The 26,591-nt window shown below is 35.3% G+C and overlaps 21 non-coding genes across 21 annotated transcripts; all 21 read right to left on the bottom strand.

Annotated features, from left to right (window-relative positions):
* Positions 1-724: 724 nt before the first annotated feature.
* On the bottom strand, positions 725-796 carry TRNAD-GUC (transfer RNA aspartic acid (anticodon GUC)). Its single transcript has one exon. It is a non-coding gene; the product is annotated as a tRNA-Asp (tRNA).
* A 1,322-nt stretch (positions 797-2,118) lies between these two features.
* On the bottom strand, positions 2,119-2,190 carry TRNAD-GUC (transfer RNA aspartic acid (anticodon GUC)). Its single transcript has one exon. It is a non-coding gene; the product is annotated as a tRNA-Asp (tRNA).
* Positions 2,191-4,211: 2,021 nt separating this feature from the next.
* TRNAD-GUC (transfer RNA aspartic acid (anticodon GUC)) lies at positions 4,212-4,283 on the bottom strand. Its single transcript has one exon. It is a non-coding gene; the product is annotated as a tRNA-Asp (tRNA).
* Positions 4,284-4,908: 625 nt separating this feature from the next.
* On the bottom strand, positions 4,909-4,980 carry TRNAD-GUC (transfer RNA aspartic acid (anticodon GUC)). The gene has a single exon. It is a non-coding gene; the product is annotated as a tRNA-Asp (tRNA).
* A 633-nt stretch (positions 4,981-5,613) lies between these two features.
* Positions 5,614-5,685, bottom strand: TRNAD-GUC (transfer RNA aspartic acid (anticodon GUC)). The gene has a single exon. It is a non-coding gene; the product is annotated as a tRNA-Asp (tRNA).
* Positions 5,686-7,015: 1,330 nt separating this feature from the next.
* Positions 7,016-7,087, bottom strand: TRNAD-GUC (transfer RNA aspartic acid (anticodon GUC)). The gene has a single exon. It is a non-coding gene; the product is annotated as a tRNA-Asp (tRNA).
* A 2,021-nt stretch (positions 7,088-9,108) lies between these two features.
* On the bottom strand, positions 9,109-9,180 carry TRNAD-GUC (transfer RNA aspartic acid (anticodon GUC)). Its single transcript has one exon. It is a non-coding gene; the product is annotated as a tRNA-Asp (tRNA).
* Positions 9,181-10,508: 1,328 nt separating this feature from the next.
* Positions 10,509-10,580, bottom strand: TRNAD-GUC (transfer RNA aspartic acid (anticodon GUC)). Its single transcript has one exon. It is a non-coding gene; the product is annotated as a tRNA-Asp (tRNA).
* A 625-nt stretch (positions 10,581-11,205) lies between these two features.
* On the bottom strand, positions 11,206-11,277 carry TRNAD-GUC (transfer RNA aspartic acid (anticodon GUC)). The gene has a single exon. It is a non-coding gene; the product is annotated as a tRNA-Asp (tRNA).
* Positions 11,278-13,298: 2,021 nt separating this feature from the next.
* Positions 13,299-13,370, bottom strand: TRNAD-GUC (transfer RNA aspartic acid (anticodon GUC)). The gene has a single exon. It is a non-coding gene; the product is annotated as a tRNA-Asp (tRNA).
* A 625-nt stretch (positions 13,371-13,995) lies between these two features.
* Positions 13,996-14,067, bottom strand: TRNAD-GUC (transfer RNA aspartic acid (anticodon GUC)). The gene has a single exon. It is a non-coding gene; the product is annotated as a tRNA-Asp (tRNA).
* A 1,322-nt stretch (positions 14,068-15,389) lies between these two features.
* On the bottom strand, positions 15,390-15,461 carry TRNAD-GUC (transfer RNA aspartic acid (anticodon GUC)). The gene has a single exon. It is a non-coding gene; the product is annotated as a tRNA-Asp (tRNA).
* A 2,023-nt stretch (positions 15,462-17,484) lies between these two features.
* TRNAD-GUC (transfer RNA aspartic acid (anticodon GUC)) lies at positions 17,485-17,556 on the bottom strand. Its single transcript has one exon. It is a non-coding gene; the product is annotated as a tRNA-Asp (tRNA).
* Positions 17,557-18,181: 625 nt separating this feature from the next.
* Positions 18,182-18,253, bottom strand: TRNAD-GUC (transfer RNA aspartic acid (anticodon GUC)). Its single transcript has one exon. It is a non-coding gene; the product is annotated as a tRNA-Asp (tRNA).
* Positions 18,254-18,876: 623 nt separating this feature from the next.
* Positions 18,877-18,948, bottom strand: TRNAD-AUC (transfer RNA aspartic acid (anticodon AUC)). The gene has a single exon. It is a non-coding gene; the product is annotated as a tRNA-Asp (tRNA).
* Positions 18,949-19,575: 627 nt separating this feature from the next.
* On the bottom strand, positions 19,576-19,647 carry TRNAD-GUC (transfer RNA aspartic acid (anticodon GUC)). Its single transcript has one exon. It is a non-coding gene; the product is annotated as a tRNA-Asp (tRNA).
* Positions 19,648-20,274: 627 nt separating this feature from the next.
* TRNAD-GUC (transfer RNA aspartic acid (anticodon GUC)) lies at positions 20,275-20,346 on the bottom strand. Its single transcript has one exon. It is a non-coding gene; the product is annotated as a tRNA-Asp (tRNA).
* A 1,320-nt stretch (positions 20,347-21,666) lies between these two features.
* Positions 21,667-21,738, bottom strand: TRNAD-AUC (transfer RNA aspartic acid (anticodon AUC)). The gene has a single exon. It is a non-coding gene; the product is annotated as a tRNA-Asp (tRNA).
* Positions 21,739-22,365: 627 nt separating this feature from the next.
* Positions 22,366-22,437, bottom strand: TRNAD-GUC (transfer RNA aspartic acid (anticodon GUC)). The gene has a single exon. It is a non-coding gene; the product is annotated as a tRNA-Asp (tRNA).
* A 2,039-nt stretch (positions 22,438-24,476) lies between these two features.
* TRNAD-GUC (transfer RNA aspartic acid (anticodon GUC)) lies at positions 24,477-24,548 on the bottom strand. The gene has a single exon. It is a non-coding gene; the product is annotated as a tRNA-Asp (tRNA).
* Positions 24,549-25,886: 1,338 nt separating this feature from the next.
* On the bottom strand, positions 25,887-25,958 carry TRNAD-GUC (transfer RNA aspartic acid (anticodon GUC)). The gene has a single exon. It is a non-coding gene; the product is annotated as a tRNA-Asp (tRNA).
* Positions 25,959-26,591: the final 633 nt, after the last annotated feature.

Raw genomic sequence — 26,591 nt, 5'->3', positions numbered from 1 at the left:
TAATTGTGTGAATAAAAGGAAGCGTCTCCCCGTCGGGGAATTGAACCCCTGTCTCCCGCGTGACAGGCGGGGATACTGACCACTATACTAACGAGGACATATTGGCTTCAGTTCAACAGTGCTCACCTCCATGAGGTTAGGGCATGCCCTCAATCAATTCACAGTATTGTAATAGGCAGCTTTGCTTCTTTTGGTTAGGAGAAGCAATCTTTTTTCATAAATGATTACAAATCAGAAATTCCTAGCCAAAAATAATCTGCTTTAATAAGAAATGATTGATTAAAATAAATACCTATTTATCGATCTGTCTATCTATCTTTCTATCTATCTATGTATATGTATATATATATATATATATATATACAATCAGCTCACTTTACCATTTGCAGCTTATAACCATTTACCACCAGGGGTCACTACTAACAAAAAGCATCCACTCCACTTCTAAATCTAGCCCCTAGAGTTGAGCAGAAGCATAAGATTCCCCACTGCTTCATTCCATTTCCATTAGATTATAGATGTAAATTGTTTTTGATGGTATGGTCTGTGCAGATTGAAATATTCAGAGCATATTCTGACTTTTAGTTAACACATCTGTAAGCAATTTGGCCATCACTGAATTCAACATTTATCTCAATCGTAATAGAGAAGGATAATGACAAATATAGTTTACAATGTTATTAAGTACATCATTTTATTTAATTGTGTGAATAAAAGGAATCGTCTCCCCGTCGGGGAATTGAACCCCGGTCTCCCGCGTGACAGGCGGGGATACTGACCACTATACTAACGAGGACATATTGGCTTCAGTTCAACAGTGCTCACCTCCATGAGGTTAGGGCATGCCCTCAATCAATTCACAGTATTGTAATAGGCAGCTTTGCTTCTTTTGGTTAGGAGAAGCAATCTTTTTTCATAAATGATTACAAATCAGAAATTCCTAGCCAAAAATAATCTGCTTTAATAAGAAATGATTGATTAAAATAAATACCTATTTATCGATCTGTCTATCTATCTTTCTATCTATCTATGTATATGTATATATATATATATATATATACAATCAGCTCACTTTACCATTTGCAGCTTATAACCATTTACCACCAGGGGTCACTACTAACAAAAAGCATCCACTCCACTTCTAAATCTAGCCCCTAGAGTTGAGCAGAAGCATAAGATTCCCCACTGCTTCATTCCATTTCCATTAGATTATAGATGTAAATTGTTTTTGATGGTATGGTCTGTGCAGATTGAAATATTCAGAGCATATTCTGACTTTTAGTTAACACATCTGTAAGCAATTTGGCCATCACTGAATTCAACGTTTATCTCAATCGTAATAGAGAAGGATAATGACAAATATAGTTTACAATGTTATTAAGTACATCATTTTATTTAATTGTGTGAATAAAAGGAATCGTCTCCCCGTCGGGGAATTGAACCCCGGTCTCCCACGTGACAGGCGGGGATACTGACCACTATACTAACGAGGACATATTGGCTTCAGTTCAACAGTGCTCACCTCCATGAGGTTAGGGCATGCCCTCAATCAATTCACAGTATTGTAATAGGCAGCTTTGCTTCTTTTGGTTAGGAGAAGCAATCTTTTTTCATAAATGATTACAAATCCGAAATTCCTAGCCAAAAATAATCTGCTTTAATAAGAAATGATTGATTAAAATAAATACCTATTTATCGATCTGTCTATCTATCTTTCTATCTATCTATGTATATGTATATATATATATATATATATACAATCAGCTCACTTTACCATTTGCAGCTTATAACCATTTACCACCAGGGGTCACTACTAACAAAAAGCATCCACTCCACTTCTAAATCTAGCCCCTAGAGTTGAGCAGAAGCATAAGATTCCCCACTGCTTCATTCCATTTCCATTAGATTATAGATGTAAATTGTTTTTGATGGTATGGTCTGTGCAGATTGAAATATTCAGAGCATATTCTGACTTTTAGTTAACACATCTGTAAGCAATTTGGCCATCACTGAATTCAACGTTTATCTCAATCGTAATAGACAAGGATAATGACAAATATAGTTTACAATGTTATTAAGTACATCATTTTATTTAATTGTGTGAATAAAAGGAATCGTCTCCCCGTCGGGGAATTGAACCCCGGTCTCCCGCGTGACAGGCGGGGATACTGACCACTATACTAACGAGGACATATTGGCTTCGGTTCAACAGTGCTCACCTCCATGAGGTTAGGGCATGCCCTCAATCAATTCACAGTATTGTAATAGGCAGCTTTGCTTCTTTTGGTTAGGAGAAGCAATCTTTTTTCATAAATGATTACAAATCAGAAATTCCTAGCCAAAAATAATCTGCTTTAATAAGAAATGATTGATTAAAATAAATACCTATTTATCGATCTGTCTATCTATCTTTCTATCTATCTATGTATATGTATATATATATATATATATATACAATCAGCTCACTTTACCATTTGCAGCTTATAACCATTTACCACCAGGGGTCACTACTAACAAAAAGCATCCACTCCACTTCTAAATCTAGCCCCTAGAGTTGAGCAGAAGCATAAGATTCCCCACTGCTTCATTCCATTTCCATTAGATTATAGATGTAAATTGTTTTTGATGGTATGGTCTGTGCAGATTGAAATATTCAGAGCATATTCTGACTTTTAGTTAACACATCTGTAAGCAATTTGGCCATCACTGAATTCAACGTTTATCTCAATCGTAATAGAGAAGGATAATGACAAATATAGTTTACAATGTTATTAAGTACATCATTTTATTTAATTGTGTGAATAAAAGGAATCGTCTCCCCGTCGGGGAATTGAACCCCGGTCTCCCACGTGACAGGCGGGGATACTGACCACTATACTAACGAGGACATATTGGCTTCAGTTCAACAGTGCTCACCTCCATGAGGTTAGGGCATGCCCTCAATCAATTCACAGTATTGTAATAGGCAGCTTTGCTTCTTTTGGTTAGGAGAAGCAATCTTTTTTCATAAATGATTACAAATCAGAAATTCCTAGCCAAAAATAATCTGCTTTAATAAGAAATGATTGATTAAAATAAATACCTATTTATCGATCTGTCTATCTATCTTTCTATCTATCTATGTATATGTATATATATATATATATATATACAATCAGCTCACTTTACCATTTGCAGCTTATAACCATTTACCACCAGGGGTCACTACTAACAAAAAGCATCCACTCCACTTCTAAATCTAGCCCCTAGAGTTGAGCAGAAGCATAAGATTCCCCACTGCTTCATTCCATTTCCATTAGATTATAGATGTAAATTGTTTTTGATGGTATGGTCTGTGCAGATTGAAATATTCAGAGCATATTCTGACTTTTAGTTAACACATCTGTAAGCAATTTGGCCATCACTGAATTCAACGTTTATCTCAATCGTAATAGAGAAGGATAATGACAAATATAGTTTACAATGTTATTAAGTACATCATTTTATTTAATTGTGTGAATAAAAGGAAGCGTCTCCCCGTCGGGGAATTGAACCCCTGTCTCCCGCGTGACAGGCGGGGATACTGACCACTATACTAACGAGGACATATTGGCTTCAGTTCAACAGTGCTCACCTCCATGAGGTTAGGGCATGCCCTCAATCAATTCACAGTATTGTAATAGGCAGCTTTGCTTCTTTTGGTTAGGAGAAGCAATCTTTTTTCATAAATGATTACAAATCAGAAATTCCTAGCCAAAAATAATCTGCTTTAATAAGAAATGATTGATTAAAATAAATACCTATTTATCGATCTGTCTATCTATCTTTCTATCTATCTATGTATATGTATATATATATATATATATATATACAATCAGCTCACTTTACCATTTGCAGCTTATAACCATTTACCACCAGGGGTCACTACTAACAAAAAGCATCCACTCCACTTCTAAATCTAGCCCCTAGAGTTGAGCAGAAGCATAAGATTCCCCACTGCTTCATTCCATTTCCATTAGATTATAGATGTAAATTGTTTTTGATGGTATGGTCTGTGCAGATTGAAATATTCAGAGCATATTCTGACTTTTAGTTAACACATCTGTAAGCAATTTGGCCATCACTGAATTCAACGTTTATCTCAATCGTAATAGAGAAGGATAATGACAAATATAGTTTACAATGTTATTAAGTACATCATTTTATTTAATTGTGTGAATAAAAGGAATCGTCTCCCCGTCGGGGAATTGAACCCCGGTCTCCCGCGTGACAGGCGGGGATACTGACCACTATACTAACGAGGACATATTGGCTTCAGTTCAACAGTGCTCACCTCCATGAGGTTAGGGCATGCCCTCAATCAATTCACAGTATTGTAATAGGCAGCTTTGCTTCTTTTGGTTAGGAGAAGCAATCTTTTTTCATAAATGATTACAAATCAGAAATTCCTAGCCAAAAATAATCTGCTTTAATAAGAAATGATTGATTAAAATAAATACCTATTTATCGATCTGTCTATCTATCTTTCTATCTATCTATGTATATGTATATATATATATATATATATACAATCAGCTCACTTTACCATTTGCAGCTTATAACCATTTACCACCAGGGGTCACTACTAACAAAAAGCATCCACTCCACTTCTAAATCTAGCCCCTAGAGTTGAGCAGAAGCATAAGATTCCCCACTGCTTCATTCCATTTCCATTAGATTATAGATGTAAATTGTTTTTGATGGTATGGTCTGTGCAGATTGAAATATTCAGAGCATATTCTGACTTTTAGTTAACACATCTGTAAGCAATTTGGCCATCACTGAATTCAACGTTTATCTCAATCGTAATAGAGAAGGATAATGACAAATATAGTTTACAATGTTATTAAGTACATCATTTTATTTAATTGTGTGAATAAAAGGAAGCGTCTCCCCGTCGGGGAATTGAACCCCGGTCTCCCGCGTGACAGGCGGGGATACTGACCACTATACTAACGAGGACATATTGGCTTCAGTTCAACAGTGCTCACCTCCATGAGGTTAGGGCATGCCCTCAATCAATTCACAGTATTGTAATAGGCAGCTTTGCTTCTTTTGGTTAGGAGAAGCAATCTTTTTTCATAAATGATTACAAATCCGAAATTCCTAGCCAAAAATAATCTGCTTTAATAAGAAATGATTGATTAAAATAAATACCTATTTATCGATCTGTCTATCTATCTTTCTATCTATCTATGTATATGTATATATATATATATATATATATATATATACAATCAGCTCACTTTACCATTTGCAGCTTATAACCATTTACCACCAGGGGTCACTACTAACAAAAAGCATCCACTCCACTTCTAAATCTAGCCCCTAGAGTTGAGCAGAAGCATAATATTCCCCACTGCTTCATTCCATTTCCATTAGATTATAGATGTAAATTGTTTTTGATGGTATGGTCTGTGCAGATTGAAATATTCAGAGCATATTCTGACTTTTAGTTAACACATCTGTAAGCAATTTGGCCATCACTGAATTCAACGTTTATCTCAATCGTAATAGACAAGGATAATGACAAATATAGTTTACAATGTTATTAAGTACATCATTTTATTTAATTGTGTGAATAAAAGGAATCGTCTCCCCGTCGGGGAATTGAACCCCGGTCTCCCGCGTGACAGGCGGGGATACTGACCACTATACTAACGAGGACATATTGTCTTCAGTTCAACAGTGCTCACCTTCATGAGGTTAGGGCATGCCCTCAATCAATTCACAGTATTGTAATAGGCAGCTTTGCTTCTTTTGGTTAGGAGAAGCAATCTTTTTTCATAAATGATTACAAATCAGAAATTCCTAGCCAAAAATAATCTGCTTTAATAAGAAATGATTGATTAAAATAAATACCTATTTATCGATCTGTCTATCTATCTTTCTATCTATCTATGTATATGTATATATATATATATATATATACAATCAGCTCACTTTACCATTTGCAGCTTATAACCATTTACCACCAGGGGTCACTACTAACAAAAAGCATCCACTCCACTTCTAAATCTAGCCCCTAGAGTTGAGCAGAAGCATAAGATTCCCCACTGCTTCATTCCATTTCCATTAGATTATAGATGTAAATTGTTTTTGATGGTATGGTCTGTGCAGATTGAAATATTCAGAGCATATTCTGACTTTTAGTTAACACATCTGTAAGCAATTTGGCCATCACTGAATTCAACGTTTATCTCAATCGTAATAGAGAAGGATAATGACAAATATAGTTTACAATGTTATTAAGTACATCATTTTATTTAATTGTGTGAATAAAAGGAAGCGTCTCCCCGTCGGGGAATTGAACCCCTGTCTCCCGCGTGACAGGCGGGGATACTGACCACTATACTAACGAGGACATATTGGCTTCAGTTCAACAGTGCTCACCTCCATGAGGTTAGGGCATGCCCTCAATCAATTCACAGTATTGTAATAGGCAGCTTTGCTTCTTTTGGTTAGGAGAAGCAATCTTTTTTCATAAATGATTACAAATCAGAAATTCCTAGCCAAAAATAATCTGCTTTAATAAGAAATGATTGATTAAAATAAATACCTATTTATCGATCTGTCTATCTATCTTTCTATCTATCTATGTATATGTATATATATATATATATATATATATATATACAATCAGCTCACTTTACCATTTGCAGCTTATAACCATTTACCACCAGGGGTCACTACTAACAAAAAGCATCCACTCCACTTCTAAATCTAGCCCCTAGAGTTGAGCAGAAGCATAATATTCCCCACTGCTTCATTCCATTTCCATTAGATTATAGATGTAAATTGTTTTTGATGGTATGGTCTGTGCAGATTGAAATATTCAGAGCATATTCTGACTTTTAGTTAACACATCTGTAAGCAATTTGGCCATCACTGAATTCAACGTTTATCTCAATCGTAATAGAGAAGGATAATGACAAATATAGTTTACAATGTTATTAAGTACATCATTTTATTTAATTGTGTGAATAAAAGGAATCGTCTCCCCGTCGGGGAATTGAACCCCGGTCTCCCGCGTGACAGGCGGGGATACTGACCACTATACTAACGAGGACATATTGGCTTCAGTTCAACAGTGCTCACCTCCATGAGGTTAGGGCATGCCCTCAATCAATTCACAGTATTGTAATAGGCAGCTTTGCTTCTTTTGGTTAGGAGAAGCAATCTTTTTTCATAAATGATTACAAATCAGAAATTCCTAGCCAAAAATAATCTGCTTTAATAAGAAATGATTGATTAAAATAAATACCTATTTATCGATCTGTCTATCTATCTTTCTATCTATCTATGTATATGTATATATATATATATATATATACAATCAGCTCACTTTACCATTTGCAGCTTATAACCATTTACCACCAGGGGTCACTACTAACAAAAAGCATCCACTCCACTTCTAAATCTAGCCCCTAGAGTTGAGCAGAAGCATAAGATTCCCCACTGCTTCATTCCATTTCCATTAGATTATAGATGTAAATTGTTTTTGATGGTATGGTCTGTGCAGATTGAAATATTCAGAGCATATTCTGACTTTTAGTTAACACATCTGTAAGCAATTTGGCCATCACTGAATTCAACGTTTATCTCAATCGTAATAGAGAAGGATAATGACAAATATAGTTTACAATGTTATTAAGTACATCATTTTATTTAATTGTGTGAATAAAAGGAATCGTCTCCCCGTCGGGGAATTGAACCCCGGTCTCCCACGTGACAGGCGGGGATACTGACCACTATACTAACGAGGACATATTGGCTTCAGTTCAACAGTGCTCACCTCCATGAGGTTAGGGCATGCCCTCAATCAATTCACAGTATTGTAATAGGCAGCTTTGCTTCTTTTGGTTAGGAGAAGCAATCTTTTTTCATAAATGATTACAAATCAGAAATTCCTAGCCAAAAATAATCTGCTTTAATAAGAAATGATTGATTAAAATAAATACCTATTTATCGATCTGTCTATCTATCTTTCTATCTATCTATGTATATGTATATATATATATATATATATACAATCAGCTCACTTTACCATTTGCAGCTTATAACCATTTACCACCAGGGGTCACTACTAACAAAAAGCATCCACTCCACTTCTAAATCTAGCCCCTAGAGTTGAGCAGAAGCATAAGATTCCCCACTGCTTCATTCCATTTCCATTAGATTATAGATGTAAATTGTTTTTGATGGTATGGTCTGTGCAGATTGAAATATTCAGAGCATATTCTGACTTTTAGTTAACACATCTGTAAGCAATTTGGCCATCACTGAATTCAACGTTTATCTCAATCGTAATAGAGAAGGATAATGACAAATATAGTTTACAATGTTATTAAGTACATCATTTTATTTAATTGTGTGAATAAAAGGAAGCGTCTCCCCGTCGGGGAATTGAACCCCTGTCTCCCGCGTGACAGGCGGGGATACTGACCACTATACTAACGAGGACATATTGGCTTCAGTTCAACAGTGCTCACCTCCATGAGGTTAGGGCATGCCCTCAATCAATTCACAGTATTGTAATAGGCAGCTTTGCTTCTTTTGGTTAGGAGAAGCAATCTTTTTTCATAAATGATTACAAATCAGAAATTCCTAGCCAAAAATAATCTGCTTTAATAAGAAATGATTGATTAAAATAAATACCTATTTATCGATCTGTCTATCTATCTTTCTATCTATCTATGTATATGTATATATATATATATATATATATACAATCAGCTCACTTTACCATTTGCAGCTTATAACCATTTACCACCAGGGGTCACTACTAACAAAAAGCATCCACTCCACTTCTAAATCTAGCCCCTAGAGTTGAGCAGAAGCATAAGATTCCCCACTGCTTCATTCCATTTCCATTAGATTATAGATGTAAATTGTTTTTGATGGTATGGTCTGTGCAGATTGAAATATTCAGAGCATATTCTGACTTTTAGTTAACACATCTGTAAGCAATTTGGCCATCACTGAATTCAACGTTTATCTCAATCGTAATAGAGAAGGATAATGACAAATATAGTTTACAATGTTATTAAGTACATCATTTTATTTAATTGTGTGAATAAAAGGAATCGTCTCCCCGTCGGGGAATTGAACCCCGGTCTCCCGCGTGACAGGCGGGGATACTGACCACTATACTAACGAGGACATATTGGCTTCAGTTCAACAGTGCTCACCTCCATGAGGTTAGGGCATGCCCTCAATCAATTCACAGTATTGTAATAGGCAGCTTTGCTTCTTTTGGTTAGGAGAAGCAATCTTTTTTCATAAATGATTACAAATCAGAAATTCCTAGCCAAAAATAATCTGCTTTAATAAGAAATGATTGATTAAAATAAATACCTATTTATCGATCTGTCTATCTATCTTTCTATCTATCTATGTATATGTATATATATATATATATATATACAATCAGCTCACTTTACCATTTGCAGCTTATAACCATTTACCACCAGGGGTCACTACTAACAAAAAGCATCCACTCCACTTCTAAATCTAGCCCCTAGAGTTGAGCAGAAGCATAAGATTCCCCACTGCTTCATTCCATTTCCATTAGATTATAGATGTAAATTGTTTTTGATGGTATGGTCTGTGCAGATTGAAATATTCAGAGCATATTCTGACTTTTAGTTAACACATCTGTAAGCAATTTGGCCATCACTGAATTCAACGTTTATCTCAATCGTAATAGAGAAGGATAATGACAAATATAGTTTACAATGTTATTAAGTACATCATTTTATTTAATTGTGTGAATAAAAGGAATCGTCTCCCCGTCGGGGAATTGAACCCCGGTCTCCCACGTGACAGGCGGGGATACTGACCACTATACTAACGAGGACATATTGGCTTCAGTTCAACAGTGCTCACCTCCATGAGGTTAGGGCATGCCCTCAATCAATTCACAGTATTGTAATAGGCAGCTTTGCTTCTTTTGGTTAGGAGAAGCAATCTTTTTTCATAAATGATTACAAATCCGAAATTCCTAGCCAAAAATAATCTGCTTTAATAAGAAATGATTGATTAAAATAAATACCTATTTATCGATCTGTCTATCTATCTTTCTATCTATCTATGTATATGTATATATATATATATATATATATATATACAATCAGCTCACTTTACCATTTGCAGCTTATAACCATTTACCACCAGGGGTCACTACTAACAAAAAGCATCCACTCCACTTCTAAATCTAGCCCCTAGAGTTGAGCAGAAGCATAATATTCCCCACTGCTTCATTCCATTTCCATTAGATTATAGATGTAAATTGTTTTTGATGGTATGGTCTGTGCAGATTGAAATATTCAGAGCATATTCTGACTTTTAGTTAACACATCTGTAAGCAATTTGGCCATCACTGAATTCAACGTTTATCTCAATCGTAATAGACAAGGATAATGACAAATATAGTTTACAATGTTATTAAGTACATCATTTTATTTAATTGTGTGAATAAAAGGAACCGTCTCCCCGTCGGGGAATTGAACCCCGGTCTCCCGCGTGACAGGCGGGGATACTGACCACTATACTAACGAGGACATATTGGCTTCAGTTCAACAGTGCTCACCTCCATGAGGTTAGGGCATGCCCTCAATCAATTCACAGTATTGTAATAGGCAGCTTTGCTTCTTTTGGTTAGGAGAAGCAATCTTTTTTCATAAATGATTACAAATCAGAAATTCCTAGCCAAAAATAATCTGCTTTAATAAGAAATGATTGATTAAAATAAATACCTATTTATCGATCTGTCTATCTATCTTTCTATCTATCTATGTATATGTATATATATATATATATATATACAATCAGCTCACTTTACCATTTGCAGCTTATAACCATTTACCACCAGGGGTCACTACTAACAAAAAGCATCCACTCCACTTCTAAATCTAGCCCCTAGAGTTGAGCAGAAGCATAAGATTCCCCACTGCTTCATTCCATTTCCATTAGATTATAGATGTAAATTGTTTTTGATGGTATGGTCTGTGCAGATTGAAATATTCAGAGCATATTCTGACTTTTAGTTAACACATCTGTAAGCAATTTGGCCATCACTGAATTCAACGTTTATCTCAATCGTAATAGACAAGGATAATGACAAATATAGTTTACAATGTTATTAAGTACATCATTTTATTTAATTGTGTGAATAAAAGGAATCGTCTCCCCGTCGGGGAATTGAACCCCGGTCTCCCGCGTGACAGGCGGGGATACTGACCACTATACTAACGAGGACATATTGGCTTCGGTTCAACAGTGCTCACCTCCATGAGGTTAGGGCATGCCCTCAATCAATTCACAGTATTGTAATAGGCAGCTTTGCTTCTTTTGGTTAGGAGAAGCAATCTTTTTTCATAAATGATTACAAATCAGAAATTCCTAGCCAAAAATAATCTGCTTTAATAAGAAATGATTGATTAAAATAAATACCTATTTATCGATCTGTCTATCTATCTTTCTATCTATCTATGTATATGTATATATATATATATATATATACAATCAGCTCACTTTACCATTTGCAGCTTATAACCATTTACCACCAGGGGTCACTACTAACAAAAAGCATCCACTCCACTTCTAAATCTAGCCCCTAGAGTTGAGCAGAAGCATAAGATTCCCCACTGCTTCATTCCATTTCCATTAGATTATAGATGTAAATTGTTTTTGATGGTATGGTCTGTGCAGATTGAAATATTCAGAGCATATTCTGACTTTTAGTTAACACATCTGTAAGCAATTTGGCCATCACTGAATTCAACGTTTATCTCAATCGTAATAGAGAAGGATAATGACAAATATAGTTTACAATGTTATTAAGTACATCATTTTATTTAATTGTGTGAATAAAAGGAATCGTCTCCCCGTCGGGGAATTGAACCCCGGTCTCCCACGTGACAGGCGGGGATACTGACCACTATACTAACGAGGACATATTGGCTTCAGTTCAACAGTGCTCACCTCCATGAGGTTAGGGCATGCCCTCAATCAATTCACAGTATTGTAATAGGCAGCTTTGCTTCTTTTGGTTAGGAGAAGCAATCTTTTTTCATAAATGATTACAAATCAGAAATTCCTAGCCAAAAATAATCTGCTTTAATAAGAAATGATTGATTAAAATAAATACCTATTTATCGATCTGTCTATCTATCTTTCTATCTATCTATGTATATGTATATATATATATATATATATACAATCAGCTCACTTTACCATTTGCAGCTTATAACCATTTACCACCAGGGGTCACTACTAACAAAAAGCATCCACTCCACTTCTAAATCTAGCCCCTAGAGTTGAGCAGAAGCATAAGATTCCCCACTGCTTCATTCCATTTCCATTAGATTATAGATGTAAATTGTTTTTGATGGTATGGTCTGTGCAGATTGAAATATTCAGAGCATATTCTGACTTTTAGTTAACACATCTGTAAGCAATTTGGCCATCACTGAATTCAACGTTTATCTCAATCGTAATAGAGAAGGATAATGACAAATATAGTTTACAATGTTATTAAGTACATCATTTTATTTAATTGTGTGAATAAAAGGAAGCGTCTCCCCGTCGGGGAATTGAACCCCTGTCTCCCGCGTGACAGGCGGGGATACTGACCACTATACTAACGAGGACATATTGGCTTCAGTTCAACAGTGCTCACCTCCATGAGGTTAGGGCATGCCCTCAATCAATTCACAGTATTGTAATAGGCAGCTTTGCTTCTTTTGGTTAGGAGAAGCAATCTTTTTTCATAAATGATTACAAATCAGAAATTCCTAGCCAAAAATAATCTGCTTTAATAAGAAATGATTGATTAAAATAAATACCTATTTATCGATCTGTCTATCTATCTTTCTATCTATCTATGTATATGTATATATATATATATATATATATACAATCAGCTCACTTTACCATTTGCAGCTTATAACCATTTACCACCAGGGGTCACTACTAACAAAAAGCATCCACTCCACTTCTAAATCTAGCCCCTAGAGTTGAGCAGAAGCATAAGATTCCCCACTGCTTCATTCCATTTCCATTAGATTATAGATGTAAATTGTTTTTGATGGTATGGTCTGTGCAGATTGAAATATTCAGAGCATATTCTGACTTTTAGTTAACACATCTGTAAGCAATTTGGCCATCACTGAATTCAACGTTTATCTCAATCGTAATAGAGAAGGATAATGACAAATATAGTTTACAATGTTATTAAGTACATCATTTTATTTAATTGTGTGAATAAAAGGAATCGTCTCCCCGTCGGGGAATTGAACCCCGGTCTCCCGCGTGACAGGCGGGGATACTGACCACTATACTAACGAGGACATATTGGCTTCAGTTCAACAGTGCTCACCTCCATGAGGTTAGGGCATGCCCTCAATCAATTCACAGTATTGTAATAGGCAGCTTTGCTTCTTTTGGTTAGGAGAAGCAATCTTTTTTCATAAATGATTACAAATCAGAAATTCCTAGCCAAAAATAATCTGCTTTAATAAGAAATGATTGATTAAAATAAATACCTATTTATCGATCTGTCTATCTATCTTTCTATCTATCTATGTATATGTATATATATATATATATATATACAATCAGCTCACTTTACCATTTGCAGCTTATAACCATTTACCACCAGGGGTCACTACTAACAAAAAGCATCCACTCCACTTCTAAATCTAGCCCCTAGAGTTGAGCAGAAGCATAAGATTCCCCACTGCTTCATTCCATTTCCATTAGATTATAGATGTAAATTGTTTTTGATGGTATGGTCTGTGCAGATTGAAATATTCAGAGCATATTCTGACTTTTAGTTAACACATCTGTAAGCAATTTGGCCATCACTGAATTCAACGTTTATCTCAATCGTAATAGACAAGGATAATGACAAATATAGTTTACAATGTTATTAAGTACATCATTTTATTTAATTGTGTGAATAAAAGGAATCGTCTCCCCGTCGGGGAATTGAACCCCGGTCTCCCGCGTGACAGGCGGGGATACTGACCACTATACTAACGAGGACATATTGGCTTCGGTTCAACAGTGCTCACCTCCATGAGGTTAGGGCATGCCCTCAATCAATTCACAGTATTGTAATAGGCAGCTTTGCTTCTTTTGGTTAGGAGAAGCAATCTTTTTTCATAAATGATTACAAATCAGAAATTCCTAGCCAAAAATAATCTGCTTTAATAAGAAATGATTGATTAAAATAAATACCTATTTATCGATCTGTCTATCTATCTTTCTATCTATCTATGTATATGTATATATATATATATATATATACAATCAGCTCACTTTACCATTTGCAGCTTATAACCATTTACCACCAGGGGTCACTACTAACAAAAAGCATCCACTCCACTTCTAAATCTAGCCCCTAGAGTTGAGCAGAAGCATAAGATTCCCCACTGCTTCATTCCATTTCCATTAGATTATAGATGTAAATTGTTTTTGATGGTATGGTCTGTGCAGATTGAAATATTCAGAGCATATTCTGACTTTTAGTTAACACATCTGTAAGCAATTTGGCCATCACTGAATTCAACGTTTATCTCAATCGTAATAGAGAAGGATAATGACAAATATAGTTTACAATGTTATTAAGTACATCATTTTATTTAATTGTGTGAATAAAAGGAATCGTCTCCCCGTCGGGGAATTGAACCCCGGTCTCCCACGTGACAGGCGGGGATACTGACCACTATACTAACGAGGACATATTGGCTTCAGTTCAACAGTGCTCACCTCCATGAGGTTAGGGCATGCCCTCAATCAATTCACAGTATTGTAATAGGCAGCTTTGCTTCTTTTGGTTAGGAGAAGCAATCTTTTTTCATAAATGATTACAAATCAGAAATTCCTAGCCAAAAATAATCTGCTTTAATAAGAAATGATTGATTAAAATAAATACCTATTTATCGATCTGTCTATCTATCTTTCTATCTATCTATGTATATGTATATATATATATATATATATACAATCAGCTCACTTTACCATTTGCAGCTTATAACCATTTACCACCAGGGGTCACTACTAACAAAAAGCATCCACTCCACTTCTAAATCTAGCCCCTAGAGTTGAGCAGAAGCATAAGATTCCCCACTGCTTCATTCCATTTCCATTAGATTATAGATGTAAATTGTTTTTGATGGTATGGTCTGTGCAGATTGAAATATTCAGAGCATATTCTGACTTTTAGTTAACACATCTGTAAGCAATTTGGCCATCACTGAATTCAACGTTTATCTCAATCGTAATAGACAAGGATAATGACAAATATAGTTTACAATGTTATTAAGTACATCATTTTATTTAATTGTGTGAATAAAAGGAATCGTCTCCCCGTCGGGGAATTGAACCCCGGTCTCCCGCGTGACAGGCGGGGATACTGACCACTATACTAACGAGGACATATTGGCTTCGGTTCAACAGTGCTCACCTCCATGAGGTTAGGGCATGCCCTCAATCAATTCACAGTATTGTAATAGGCAGCTTTGCTTCTTTTGGTTAGGAGAAGCAATCTTTTTTCATAAATGATTACAAATCAGAAATTCCTAGCCAAAAATAATCTGCTTTAATAAGAAATGATTGATTAAAATAAATACCTATTTATCGATCTGTCTATCTATCTTTCTATCTATCTATGTATATGTATATATATATATATATATATACAATCAGCTCACTTTACCATTTGCAGCTTATAACCATTTACCACCAGGGATCACTACTAACAAAAAGCATCCACTCCACTTCTAAATCTAGCCCCTAGAGTTGAGCAGAAGCATAAGATTCCCCACTGCTTCATTCCATTTCCATTAGATTATAGATGTAAATTGTTTTTGATGGTATGGTCTGTGCAGATTGAAATATTCAGAGCATATTCTGACTTTTAGTTAACACATCTGTAAGCAATTTGGCCATCACTGAATTCAACGTTTATCTCAATCGTAATAGAGAAGGATAATGACAAATATAGTTTACAATGTTATTAAGTACATCATTTTATTTAATTGTGTGAATAAAAGGAATCGTCTCCCCGTCGGGGAATTGAACCCCGGTCTCCCACGTGACAGGCGGGGATACTGACCACTATACTAACGAGGACATATTGGCTTCAGTTCAACAGTGCTCACCTCCATGAGGTTAGGGCATGCCCTCAATCAATTCACAGTATTGTAATAGGCAGCTTTGCTTCTTTTGGTTAGGAGAAGCAATCTTTTTTCATAAATGATTACAAATCAGAAATTCCTAGCCAAAAATAATCTGCTTTAATAAGAAATGATTGATTAAAATAAATACCTATTTATCGATCTGTCTATCTATCTTTCTATCTATCTATGTATATGTATATATATATATATATATATACAATCAGCTCACTTTACCATTTGCAGCTTATAACCATTTACCACCAGGGGTCACTACTAACAAAAAGCATCCACTCCACTTCTAAATCTAGCCCCTAGAGTTGAGCAGAAGCATAAGATTCCCCACTGCTTCATTCCATTTCCATTAGATTATAGATGTAAATTGTTTTTGATGGTATGGTCTGTGCAGATTGAAATATTCAGAGCATATTCTGACTTTTAGTTAACACATCTGTAAGCAATTTGGCCATCACTGAATTCAACGTTTATCTCAATCGTAATAGAGAAGGATAATGACAAATATAGTTTACAATGTTATTAAGTACATCATTTTATTTAATTGTGTGAATAAAAGGAAGCGTCTCCCCGTCGGGGAATTGAACCCCTGTCTCCCGCGTGACAGGCGGGGATACTGACCACTATACTAACGAGGACATATTGGCTTCAGTTCAACAGTGCTCACCTCCATGAGGTTAGGGCATGCCCTCAATCAATTCACAGTATTGTAATAGGCAGCTTTGCTTCTTTTGGTTAGGAGAAGCAATCTTTTTTCATAAATGATTACAAATCAGAAATTCCTAGCCAAAAATAATCTGCTTTAATAAGAAATGATTGATTAAAATAAATACCTATTTATCGATCTGTCTATCTATCTTTCTATCTATCTATGTATATGTATATATATATATATATATATATATACAATCAGCTCACTTTACCATTTGCAGCTTATAACCATTTACCACCAGGGGTCACTACTAACAAAAAGCATCCACTCCACTTCTAAATCTAGCCCCTAGAGTTGAGCAGAAGCATAAGATTCCCCACTGCTTCATTCCATTTCCATTAGATTATAGATGTAAATTGTTTTTGATGGTATGGTCTGTGCAGATTGAAATATTCAGAGCATATTCTGACTTTTAGTTAACACATCTGTAAGCAATTTGGCCATCACTGAATTCAACGTTTATCTCAATCGTAATAGAGAAGGATAATGACAAATATAGTTTACAATGTTATTAAGTACATCATTTTATTTAATTGTGTGAATAAAAGGAATCGTCTCCCCGTCGGGGAATTGAACCCCGGTCTCCCGCGTGACAGGCGGGGATACTGACCACTATACTAACGAGGACATATTGGCTTCAGTTCAACAGTGCTCACCTCCATGAGGTTAGGGCATGCCCTCAATCAATTCACAGTATTGTAATAGGCAGCTTTGCTTCTTTTGGTTAGGAGAAGCAATCTTTTTTCATAAATGATTACAAATCAGAAATTCCTAGCCAAAAATAATCTGCTTTAATAAGAAATGATTGATTAAAATAAATACCTATTTATCGATCTGTCTATCTATCTTTCTATCTATCTATGTATATGTATATATATATATATATATATACAATCAGCTCACTTTACCATTTGCAGCTTATAACCATTTACCACCAGGGGTCACTACTAACAAAAAGCATCCACTCCACTTCTAAATCTAGCCCCTAGAGTTGAGCAGAAGCATAATATTCCCCACTGCTTCATTCCATTTCCATTAGATTATAGATGTAAATTGTTTTTGATGGTATGGTCTGTGCAGATTGAAATATTCAGAGCATATTCTGACTTTTAGTTAACACATCTGTAAGCAATTTGGCCATCACTGAATTCAACGTTTATCTCAATCGTAATAGACAAGGATAATGACAAATATAGTTTACAATGTTATTAAGTACATCATTTTATTTAATTGTGTGAATAAAAGGAAACGTCTCCCCGTCGGGGAATTGAACCCCGGTCTCCCGCGTGACAGGCGGGGATACTGACCACTATACTAACGAGGACATATTGTCTTCAGTTCAACAGTGCTCACCTTCATGAGGTTAGGGCATGCCCTCAATCAATTCACAGTATTGTAATAGGCAGCTTTGCTTCTTTTGGTTAGGAGAAGCAATCTTTTTTCATAAATGATTACAAATCAGAAATTCCTAGCCAAAAATAATCTGCTTTAATAAGAAATGATTGATTAAAATAAATACCTATTTATCGATCTGTCTATCTATCTTTCTATCTATCTATGTATATGTATATATATATATATATATACAATCAGCTCACTTTTCCATTTGCAGCTTATAACCATTTACCACCAGGGGTCACTACTAACAAAAAGCATCCACTCCACTTCTAAATCTAGCCCCTAGAGTTGAGCAGAAGCATAAGATTCCCCACTGCTTCATTCCATTTCCATTAGATTATAGATGTAAATTGTTTTTGATGGTATGGTCTGTGCAGATTGAAATATTCAGAGCATATTCTGACTTTTAGTTAACACATCTGTAAGCAATTTGGCCATCACTGAATTCAACGTTTATCTCAATCGTAATAGACAAGGATAATGACAAATATAGTTTAGAATGTTATTAAGTACATCATTTTATTTAATTGTGTGAATAAAAGGAAGCGTCTCCCCGTCGGGGAATTGAACCCCGGTCTCCCGCGTGATAGGCGGGGATACTGACCACTATACTAACGAGGACATATTGGCTTCAGTTCAACAGTGCTCACCTCCATGAGGTTAGGGCATGCCCTCAATCAATTCACAGTATTGTAATAGGCAGCTTTGCTTCTTTTGGTTAGGAGAAGCAATCTTTTTTCATAAATGATTACAAATCAGAAATTCCTAGCCAAAAATAATCTGCTTTAATAAGAAATGATTGATTAAAATAAATACCTATTTATCGATCTGTCTATCTATCTTTCTATCTATCTATGTATATGTATATATATATATATATATATATACAATCAGCTCACTTTACCATTTGCAGCTTATAACCATTTACCACCAGGGGTCACTACTAACAAAAAGCATCCACTCCACTTCTAAATCTAGCCCCTAGAGTTGAGCAGAAGCATAAGATTCCCCACTGCTTCATTCCATTTCCATTAGATTATAGATGTAAATTGTTTTTGATGGTATGGTCTGTGCAGATTGAAATATTCAGAGCATATTCTGACTTTTAGTTAACACATCTGTAAGCAATTTGGCCATCACTGAATTCAACGTTTATCTCAATCGTAATAGAGAAGGATAATGACAAATATAGTTTACAATGTTATTAAGTACATCATTTTATTTAATTGTGTGAATAAAAGGAATCGTCTCCCCGTCGGGGAATTGAACCCCGGTCTCCCGCGTGACAGGCGGGGATACTGACCACTATACTAACGAGGACATATTGGCTTCAGTTCAACAGTGCTCACCTCCATGAGGTTAGGGCATGCCCTCAATCAATTCACAGTATTGTAATAGGCAGCTTTGCTTCTTTTGGTTAGGAGAAGCAATCTTTTTTCATAAATGATTACAAATCAGAAATTCCTAGCCAAAAATAATCTGCTTTAATAAGAAATGATTGATTAAAATAAATACCTATTTATCGATCTGTCTATCTATCTTTCTATCTATCTATGTATATGTATATATATATATATATATATATACAATCAGCTCACTTTACCATTTGCAGCTTATAACCATTTACCACCAGGGGTCACTACTAACAAAAAGCATCCACTCCACTTCTAAATCTAGCCCCTAGAGTTGAGCAGAAGCATAAGATTCCCCACTGCTTCATTCCATTTCCATTAGATTATAGATGTAAATTGTTTTTGATGGTATGGTCTGTGCAGATTGAAATATTCAGAGCATATTCTGACTTTTAGTTAACACATCTGTAAGCAATTTGGCCATCACTGAATTCAACGTTTATCTCAATCGTAATAGAGAAGGATAATGACAAATATAGTTTACAATGTTATTAAGTACATCATTTTATTTAATTGTGTGAATAAAAGGAATCGTCTCCCCGTCGGGGAATTGAACCCCGGTCTCCCGCGTGACAGGCGGGGATACTGACCACTATACTAACGAGGACATATTGGCTTCAGTTCAACAGTGCTCACCTCCATGAGGTTAGGGCATGCCCTCAATCAATTCACAGTATTGTAATAGGCAGCTTTGCTTCTTTTGGTTAGGAGAAGCAATCTTTTTTCATAAATGATTACAAATCAGAAATTCCTAGCCAAAAATAATCTGCTTTAATAAGAAATGATTGATTAAAATAAATACCTATTTATCGATCTGTCTATCTATCTTTCTATCTATCTATGTATATGTATATATATATATATATATATACAATCAGCTCACTTTACCATTTGCAGCTTATAACCATTTACCACCAGGGGTCACTACTAACAAAAAGCATCCACTCCACTTCTAAATCTAGCCCCTAGAGTTGAGCAGAAGCATAAGATTCCCCACTGCTTCATTCCATTTCCATTAGATTATAGATGTAAATTGTTTTTGATGGTATGGTCTGTGCAGATTGAAATATTCAGAGCATATTCTGACTTTTAGTTAACACATCTGTAAGCAATTTGGCCATCACTGAATTCAACGTTTATCTCAATCGTAATAGAGAAGGATAATGACAAATATAGTTTACAATGTTATTAAGTACATCATTTTATTTAATTGTGTGAATAAAAGGAATCGTCTCCCCGTCGGGGAATTGAACCCCGGTCTCCCACGTGACAGGCGGGGATACTGACCACTATACTAACGAGGACATATTGGCTTCAGTTCAACAGTGCTCACCTCCATGAGGTTAGGGCATGCCCTCAATCAATTCACAGTATTGTAATAGGCAGCTTTGCTTCTTTTGGTTAGGAGAAGCAATCTTTTTTCATAAATGATTACAAATCCGAAATTCCTAGCCAAAAATAATCTGCTTTAATAAGAAATGATTGATTAAAATAAATACCTATTTATCGATCTGTCTATCTATCTTTCTATCTATCTATGTATATGTATATATATATATATATATACAATCAGCTCACTTTTCCATTTGCAGCTTATAACCATTTACCACCAGGGGTCACTACTAACAAAAAGCATCCACTCCACTTCTAAATCTAGCCCCTAGAGTTGAGCAGAAGCATAAGATTCCCCACTGCTTCATTCCATTTCCATTAGATTATAGATGTAAATTGTTTTTGATGGTATGGTCTGTGCAGATTGAAATATTCAGAGCATATTCTGACTTTTAGTTAACACATCTGTAAGCAATTTGGCCATCACTGAATTCAACGTTTATCTCAATCGTAATAGACAAGGATAATGACAAATATAGTTTAGAATGTTATTAAGTACATCATTTTATTTAATTGTGTGAATAAAAGGAAGCGTCTCCCCGTCGGGGAATTGAACCCCGGTCTCCCGCGTGATAGGCGGGGATACTGACCACTATACTAACGAGGACATATTGGCTTCAGTTCAACAGTGCTCACCTCCATGAGGTTAGGGCATGCCCTCAATCAATTCACAGTATTGTAATAGGCAGCTTTGCTTCTTTTGGTTAGGAGAAGCAATCTTTTTTCATAAATGATTACAAATCAGAAATTCCTAGCCAAAAATAATCTGCTTTAATAAGAAATGATTGATTAAAATAAATACCTATTTATCGATCTGTCTATCTATCTTTCTATCTATCTATGTATATGTATATATATATATATATATATATACAATCAGCTCACTTTACCATTTGCAGCTTATAACCATTTACCACCAGGGGTCACTACTAACAAAAAGCATCCACTCCACTTCTAAATCTAGCCCCTAGAGTTGAGCAGAAGCATAAGATTCCCCACTGCTTCATTCCATTTCCATTAGATTATAGATGTAAATTGTTTTTGATGGTATGGTCTGTGCAGATTGAAATATTCAGAGCATATTCTGACTTTTAGTTAACACATCTGTAAGCAATTTGGCCATCACTGAATTCAACGTTTATCTCAATCGTAATAGAGAAGGATAATGACAAATATAGTTTACAATGTTATTAAGTACATCATTTTATTTAATTGTGTGAATAAAAGGAATCGTCTCCCCGTCGGGGAATTGAACCCCGGTCTCCCGCGTGACAGGCGGGGATACTGACCACTATACTAACGAGGACATATTGGCTTCAGTTCAACAGTGCTCACCTCCATGAGGTTAGGGCATGCCCTCAATCAATTCACAGTATTGTAATAGGCAGCTTTGCTTCTTTTGGTTAGGAGAAGCAATCTTTTTTCATAAATGATTACAAATCAGAAATTCCTAGCCAAAAATAATCTGCTTTAATAAGAAATGATTGATTAAAATAAATACCTATTTATCGATCTGTCTATCTATCTTTCTATCTATCTATGTATATGTATATATATATATATATATATACAATCAGCTCACTTTACCATTTGCAGCTTATAACCATTTACCACCAGGGGTCACTACTAACAAAAAGCATCCACTCCACTTCTAAATCTAGCCCCTAGAGTTGAGCAGAAGCATAAGATTCCCCACTGCTTCATTCCATTTCCATTAGATTATAGATGTAAATTGTTTTTGATGGTATGGTCTGTGCAGATTGAAATATTCAGAGCATATTCTGACTTTTAGTTAACACATCTGTAAGCAATTTGGCCATCACTGAATTCAACGTTTATCTCAATCGTAATAGAGAAGGATAATGACAAATATAGTTTACAATGTTATTAAGTACATCATTTTATTTAATTGTGTGAATAAAAGGAATCGTCTCCCCGTCGGGGAATTGAACCCCGGTCTCCCACGTGACAGGCGGGGATACTGACCACTATACTAACGAGGACATATTGGCTTCAGTTCAACAGTGCTCACCTCCATGAGGTTAGGGCATGCCCTCAATCAATTCACAGTATTGTAATAGGCAGCTTTGCTTCTTTTGGTTAGGAGAAGCAATCTTTTTTCATAAATGATTACAAATCCGAAATTCCTAGCCAAAAATAATCTGCTTTAATAAGAAATGATTGATTAAAATAAATACCTATTTATCGATCTGTCTATCTATCTTTCTATCTATCTATGTATATGTATATATATATATATATATATATATATACAATCAGCTCACTTTACCATTTGCAGCTTATAACCATTTACCACCAGGGGTCACTACTAACAAAAAGCATCCACTCCACTTCTAAATCTAGCCCCTAGAGTTGAGCAGAAGCATAATATTCCCCACTGCTTCATTCCATTTCCATTAGATTATAGATGTAAATTGTTTTTGATGGTATGGTCTGTGCAGATTGAAATATTCAGAGCATATTCTGACTTTTAGTTAACACATCTGTAAGCAATTTGGCCATCACTGAATTCAACGTTTATCTCAATCGTAATAGACAAGGATAATGACAAATATAGTTTACAATGTTATTAAGTACATCATTTTATTTAATTGTGTGAATAAAAGGAACCGTCTCCCCGTCGGGGAATTGAACCCCGGTCTCCCGCGTGACAGGCGGGGATACTGACCACTATACTAACTGACCACTATACTAACGAGGACATATTGTCTTCAGTTCAACAGTGCTCACCTTCATGAGGTTAGGGCATGCCCTCAATCAATTCACAGTATTGTAATAGGCAGCTTTGCTTCTTTTGGTTAGGAGAAGCAATCTTTTTTCATAAATGATTACAAATCAGAAATTCCTAGCCAAAAATAATCTGCTTTAATAAGAAATGATTGATTAAAATAAATACCTATTTATCGATCTGTCTATCTATCTTTCTATCTATCTATGTATATGTATATATATATATATATATACAATCAGCTCACTTTTCCATTTGCAGCTTATAACCATTTACCACCAGGGGTCACTACTAACAAAAAGCATCCACTCCACTTCTAAATCTAGCCCCTAGAGTTGAGCAGAAGCATAAGATTCCCCACTGCTTCATTCCATTTCCATTAGATTATAGATGTAAATTGTTTTTGATGGTATGGTCTGTGCAGATTGAAATATTCAGAGCATATTCTGACTTTTAGTTAACACATCTGTAAGCAATTTGGCCATCACTGAATTCAACGTTTATCTCAATCGTAATAGACAAGGATAATGACAAATATAGTTTAGAATGTTATTAAGTACATCATTTTATTTAATTGTGTGAATAAAAGGAAGCGTCTCCCCGTCGGGGAATTGAACCCCGGTCTCCCGCGTGACAGGCGGGGATACTGACCACTATACTAACGAGGACATATTGGCTTCAGTTCAACAGTGCTCACCTCCATGAGGTTAGGGCATGCCCTCAATCAATTCACAGTATTGTAATAGGCAGCTTTGCTTCTTTTGGTTAGGAGAAGCAATCTTTTTTCATAAATGATTACAAATCAGAAATTCCTAGCCAAAAATAATCTGCTTTAATAAGAAATGATTGATTAAAATAAATACCTATTTATCGATCTGTCTATCTATCTTTCTATCTATCTATGTATATGTATATATATATATATATATATATACAATCAGCTCACTTTACCATTTGCAGCTTATAACCATTTACCACCAGGGGTCACTACTAACAAAAAGCATCCACTCCACTTCTAAATCTAGCCCCTAGAGTTGAGCAGAAGCATAAGATTCCCCACTGCTTCATTCCATTTCCATTAGATTATAGATGTAAATTGTTTTTGATGGTATGGTCTGTGCAGATTGAAATATTCAGAGCATATTCTGACTTTTAGTTAACACATCTGTAAGCAATTTGGCCATCACTGAATTCAACGTTTATCTCAATCGTAATAGACAAGGATAATGACAAATATAGTTTACAATGTTATTAAGTACATCATTTTATTTAATTGTGTGAATAAAAGGAATCGTCTCCCCGTCGGGGAATTGAACCCCGGACTCCCGCGTGACAGGCGGGGATACTGACCACTATACTAACGAGGACATATTGGCTTCAGTTCAACAGTGCTCACCTCCATGAGGTTAGGGCATGCCCTCAATCAATTCACAGTATTGTAATAGGCAGCTTTGCTTCCTTTGGTTAGGAGAAGCAATCTTTTTTCATAAATGATTACAAATCAGAAATTCCTAGCTAAAAATAATCTGCTTTAATAAGAAATGATTGATTAAAATAAATACCTATTTATCGATCTGTCTATCTATCTTTCTATCTATCTATGTATATATATATATATATATATATATATATATATATATATATACAATCAGCTCACTTTACCATTTGCAGCTTATAACCATTTACCACCAGGGGTCACTACTAACAAAAAGCATCCACTCCACTTCTAAATCTAGCCCCTAGAGTTGAGCAGAAGCATAAGATTCCCCACTGCTTCATTCCATTTCCATTAGATTATAGATGTAAATTGTTTTTGATGGTATGGTCTGTGCAGATTGAAATATTCAGAGCATATTCTGACTTTTAGTTAACACATCTGTAAGCAATTTGGCCATCACTGAATTCAACGTTTATCTCAATCGTAATAGACAAGGATAATGACAAATATAGTTTACAATGTTATTAAGTACATCATTTTATTTAATTGTGTGAATAAAAGGAATCGTCTCCCCGTCGGGGAATTGAACCCCGGTCTCCCGCTTGACAGGCGGGGATACTGACCACTATACTAACGAGGACATATTGGTTTCAGTTCAACAGTGCTCACCTCCATGAGGTTAGGGCATGCCCTCAATCAATTCACAGTATTGTAATAGGCAGCTTTGCTTCTTTTGGTTAGGAGAAGCAATCTTTTTTCATAAATGATTACAAATCAGAAATTCCTAGCCAAAAATAATCTGCTTTAATAAGAAATGATTGATTAAAATAAATACCTATTTATCTATCTGTCTATCTATCTTTCTATCTATCTATGTATATGTATATATATATATATATATATACAATCAGCTCACTTTACCATTTGCAGCTTATAACCATTTACCACCAGGGGTCACTACTAACAAAAAGCATCCACTCCACTTCTAAATCTAGCCCCTAGAGTTGAGCAGAAGCATAAGATTCCCCACTGCTTCATTCCATTTCCATTAGATTATAGATGTAAATTGTTTTTGATGGTATGGTCTGTGCAGATTGAAATATTCAGAGCATATTCTGACTTTTAGTTAACACATCTGTAAGCAATTTGGCCATCACTGAATTCAACGTTTATCTCAATCGTAATAGAGAAGGATAATGACAAATATAGTTTACAATGTTATTAAGTACATCATTTTATTTAATTGTGTGAATAAAAGGAATCGTCTCCCCGT

Source organism: Triturus cristatus, chromosome 4_1, assembly GCF_964204655.1.
Source record: "Triturus cristatus chromosome 4_1, aTriCri1.1, whole genome shotgun sequence".
NCBI classification, from domain to species: domain Eukaryota; kingdom Metazoa; phylum Chordata; class Amphibia; order Caudata; family Salamandridae; genus Triturus; species Triturus cristatus.
Note: the sequence above shows the minus strand (reverse complement) of the source record. Positions and strands in the feature narration are given on the sequence as shown.